Here is a 5,646-nt window from a genome sequence, read left to right on the forward strand (position 1 = left end):
CATCGGGGGTAGCGCTAAGTGGCGACCAAGGTTGGCCATGGTCCCCCTACATCTAGGGAAAGATTCTGATACGTGAGACTTTTTTGCCATTTTCAAATGAAGCCAGTGTTCTTGGACCCCTTGATATTCTGACACAATTCATTTAGAGTAACACCACATCTCAAGAATAAACTTCCAATTGCTCTGAGTACAAAAGAATCTGCTTTGAGCGTCTTATGTTCATAACATAGCAAGCAAACAACATGGCAGAGAAGTCATTGTTCCTTATACCATCCACAGTCACATGAAAATAGACACACATTCCAATCTTGCCCAAAACACTCAGGAACAAACATAAGTAAAAAGCAACGGTTAAAATTATGAAGAATTAGTCTGGGGGCCTGTTCTTAAAGTAGCTTAGCGGTGATGGGACACGGTGATTTCCTAGGAATGTTGTGGAAGTCATGATTACTCAGTTCACAGTTTGACAATGAGACTGCATTAAAATACGGAATCAAAGTTAGGCTTCAGAATAATTGTCATTTTTATTCAGCAGACTAGATAGTTCACTTTTGATTCAAATGAGATTTTTCAGCACTCCTCGGGCATTCACTTAATTGCGTCATTGCTGTCGCATAATTACAGCATACCGGATCAATGTCAGCTCGGTGACCTATCCTAATAAATATTGAGCCAATAAATTCGAATGACATGATCCAGTTTTATGTATATTGCATCAAAACCCGACAGAAGTCTTCTCAGCGATGATGTCTGTTATTGACTTAACGCCATGCTCGAAAGGCGCTTTGGGTGGAGACACACTAAAACGTGGCCGTTCCTCAAGCAAATCTGGTCTTGCATGTATTCTCACGTCGGTTTAAGCATTTTTCATTTTATGCGCTTCAGCGGCAATAGTAAGCCAAGAGCGCTGGAAAGGTGCAATATCATATTGCACTTGAGAGTGCAGTTGCAATATATGCCACACATGCGAATAATATTGTAAAAGAGACTCCCAGAAAACTCTGATATGCATTTAAGCAGGCACTGTTGCAAATTTTGTTTCTTTTTTTATCTTTATTTTTATTTTATTTTTTTTGCAGTCTCATGCCATCTGCCAACTCTGGCATACGCCCGTACGCTACCTTCAAGGCTGAGCTCTCCAGCTAACTCTGCCCCCACCCCCCTCTTTCCAGTGCTTAAATAGGTAACAAGCTAATTGATTTCAATCTTGAGCAGAGTCTCCAAGCACCATGACAACACAGAAACTGGATTAAAAATAATAATAACAATTAAGTTGATCAAAGAGTCACTGTGAGTTGGCTACTACAGTGAGTTTTATCCGTGATATTTATTGGCATTTGCTGATTTTTTTTTTCTTCCATTTTTTTTTTTAATGATGCTCAACGGCAACTGTGAAGAAAAACACTCATTGCAATGGTCTAATGGTGAGTTTTTTTGTTTTATGTTTCATCAAGGTATGTCGATGTGAAAGTGGCATATGGCAAAAAAAAAAAATACAAAAATGAAAAAAAAATTAAAAAAAGGTTGGGGACCACTGTTCTTGAGCGTGGTCAGTACCACCCTTTTTTATTGATGAACCTCCAAACATCAAGTCATAAACTCTGTCTTCTGATAAATGTACTTGTATTTCCTTTTAATTGAATGACTACTTTGATTGGAGTCTTTCAAACAGAATAGTCGAGCCAACTCTGCTGCATAAAGCCTTTCCACATTGAAATTCTGCTTTCTCTACTTCAATAACATTCTCAAGTCTCAGGAAATGTACATGTGCTCGGTTTTGCAGTCAGCCTGTGCTGTCCTTGACTCATGCCTCTTTGGTTTTTTTTTTCATGTTCATGTGATGGAAAACAAAAAGTAAAGGCAGCAGTGCACCGGAAAGCGAATGGGAGACAATTGGCACAGGTCAAAGGGAGTGCTTGATGAAAGTGAGAGTCTGATGACCAAGCTCAGGACACAACGGTGGCTCGCAAACAAAAAGGTGAGGTTTTGGCTTAGTGTTGGAGAACTGATGACGAGATGAAGGAATGGCACAAAGGTTATAAGTATAGAATCAAGGAAATGCGGAGCCAGGCTGAACATTAGTAGAAAGACAATCAAACAGTTACGCAACAAAGTAAAAAAATAGCAAACATGTGCGCTAATAATGGCCAAAATAACCCTCACAACGCGTGAGTCATCTGGCACCCGCTTGCAGATCAGCAGAGGTTTTTATACAAGGGAGGTGATTGCTAATCAACTGCAGGTGTGGGAACGCCCTTCGGAAATCACCCCGCCCAGAAGTGGACTCGCCAAAATAAAGGAGCAAGTAATAAATACACAGATGGTGGATGTGTCCAAAATCTGGATGGGACAATCTACTGAGATGAAAATTGTGCAAAGCATGTGTTTAAAAAAAAGGATTCCTGCACAAACTGGAGACTATTTGCAACCATCGCTGTTGTGATGCGTTGCCTCCAAATAGTAAAGCCACAATTCATGTATACGTCTCCTGCCGAAAAGCAAACAACATGCTCAAATCTTTTTTTTCTGGATCAGTGCAATTCCTCATCTGATATATTTCTTTTCTCATGACCATCAGCTTTTCACTGCTTTTCAAGATAGATTGAGGGATGCCCCGAGAGGACTATGTCGAGGAGACCAATATTCACTTCACATATGAAGGGCAAACTCAAAGTCGATGGGGAGCGAGTCACAAACGAATACGGACAGTGTATAAATAAAAATCTCTGCCGAAAATACTTCTGAAATCCAGTTCTGTTCAAAATGTGTCACATGAAGCTACATCAAGAAGACATTTTCAATCTGCTGCATAGTGTGCCATCACACGACAAACCAAAGCTAAAAGCTATCATTCAGTCCTTCTCTGATTTTGTAGCTATCTTGCATGAATTTAGTGACAAGATTCTGAAGTGGCACGATTCCGATATTCATCATGCCAGCGTACGTAGACAAAAATAAACGCATGGAATCGGATATATTCAGATCGGAATAAGTCCTCTTCCAAACATGGATGAGAATCAGATCAAAAACCACCCCCGCCTCCAAAAAAAAAAAAAAAAAGAAACATTTTAAAACCACCCACTGTAAATCTAAACCTCAAGCAGAGGCATGAAATAAGTACTAAATATGCTACATCGGAGGTGTGTCAGTTGTTAAATAAGAAAAATAATTGTCAACCATTCCGTGGAGTAATAACAACACAGCTACCCTTAAATCTACCCAACAAAATGACGTCATGGTAGGATCCGGATTATTTCTGTATCACTGTTTACCTCTGTGTTGATGGTTGTGAATTTGCAATTGGGGCATCTGCCCATGATGGTTGTTTCTTATTTTCCAACAGTACAAACATTGCCAAATTGGACCGGTGTTGATTAAAACGTAAATAGACAAACACCGTATATGGGCATGAAATTGGAATTCGGTACTTTGACCTGTCAATTCAGTAATTCAGCCCCTGTGTAATCACACCTGAAGTTCAAACATGAGGAAATATTCATTCTGCATCATCAATCGCCGCTGACCACGATTGTTGGATATAAAATTGCGTAGAAGACTCGGATGTCTATAACTACGTATTTTTGGTCTAATATTTATACTGCTGTAAAAACACATTCACATCTGCAAATATGATCTGACAGCAACATTAAAGCATCTCTGATTGTCTGACGGCAAAAGTCAATACCTTAAACATAAAGGACGGCACACAAAAAGAGTGCTGACTGTAACCACTGAGGCCGTGGAACCGTTGGGGCGGTAGGGGAGGGTGGGGCCAAGGGGGGGGTAGAAAGCCCAGAGGGTTGTAAACCATAAACTGCAGGGAAGCATGCACCGAGGGGACATTTTTAAGATTCATTTTCTCCTCCAATGTGTTGCTCGCACAATCCAGATGAGGTCAAAAGGGGAGGTACATATGGCTGGAAATGACTGCGGCAATGCAAGCAGGGGCTGAGCCATCGTTCAGTCGAGCCAAGACTGTGCGAGTGAAATGGCAACTGTGTGTTGGGAAGATTAAAAGGCTCCGGCGTGTCCTTATTCTTCTTGGAAAATGTAAACAATTACACAGTGACTTTTTTTTTTGCAAGCTTGTGACATTATCGCCGTCGCAAAAATTGGCACACACTTTTGTGGTATTTTGGTTTAGTGGACACGTAACTAAGCCACAATATGTACGTTTTTGTCAAATAACGGCAAGGAAAATTAAAAGTAGCAGGTAATCAGAAAAATCTGTGCAGTGTATGATTTCACAGTCGGAGAAACATGATAATAATAAATACACGTAAAAATACAACGGAAAAACACTAGCTTGCTGTCTGAAAATCGACAGAGGAGAATGACTCTTGAGATTCACTTTTGTCATGGATCATTAGAAGATTGTTCTGCTACTGCATCAGCACATTTGGAAACTTGTGCTGACTTTCTGAATGAGGAACGACAGACTTGGTTTTTGTTTTTGGACCATCAAGATTTGATCAGATCTAAAATGCAAACGTAAATCCATTTGCTTTTGGTCTGTAAAATAAACTGAAAAAGGACAATCTATAGTTTGATAAATGTATGAGTCCCGTAGTTTTATTTTCAGCACTAAAGAAAATTAAATGAGACAAAAGAGAAAGCAGACTTTTACTTCTGAACTGAGTTTTTTTTTAAAATGAATATTATAAAACTGAAACACGACAAACAACAAAAAAATGGTGAGTTATGTCACATTGTATTCCACAAACACGGTGACTTGAGGTGTTCTGAAGAGAATTCCTTTATATTCCTTCCTGTGATACGTTTTATACGCTCCCAAAAGACTAAGCATGGCATTCTGTTGATTTCTTTATTCTAATATTGCGTTTGTGGAACAAGAATGAAGCAGCAAAATCCATCTGTTCTATTTATCCATCTCAGGGGGTGGCCATTTTGCTGTCGACTGAAAATGACATCACAGTGTTCAGTTTGCGCACATCTCACTGTCATGATGTATGGATTTAATTTCTCTCTTTAATTTAAAAGACTTTGTCAAACATACAAAGAACAGGGAAGGTCTATTTTTTCTCGAAGAAAAACGTGTAATTGAATAGTAACGTCAAATAACTCAGGAACTTTATGGAGAGGAGCTGCAGATAAGGATAAAAATAGTAATGCTAAAAAAAGACCAAATGTATGTATCTGTTATTCGACTCGTTTTTATTTTCTCTGGATTAAGCACAATGGAAAGTCATCTATCGTTTCATTCCCTGGTAGGAGATTATGCTACCGTGTTAATCAAACTAATCCCTGTTTATCTGAGCAAAATGCCTTGATTAAGAGAGAGATTTGCAAGTCAAACACGAGACCAGCAAATCAATTTACACCGAGCTGACTGTGCTTTTAGTAACAGTGGACTAAACCTTGAGCTTTGTATTTGGACAATAAAGGTTGTCTGATTTATGGCACGAAATACATGCTTTTGTTTTCCTATACCCCCCACCCCACTCCCCCCACACACACACATTTCATTTATTTCAGGTTTACATTTCACAAGTGCAAAGTACAAAAGTCATCAAATGATTTTCTTCCGGAAACAAAATTTGGAAATATATGCATTTTTCACAAACATACACATAAAGTACACACACACACACACACACACACACACAGAATATATATATATATATA

This window comes from Hippocampus comes, unplaced genomic scaffold (genome assembly GCF_001891065.2).
Source record: "Hippocampus comes isolate QL1 unplaced genomic scaffold, H_comes_QL1_v1.1 scaffold230, whole genome shotgun sequence".
Classification (NCBI taxonomy): Eukaryota; Metazoa; Chordata; class Actinopteri; order Syngnathiformes; family Syngnathidae; genus Hippocampus; species Hippocampus comes.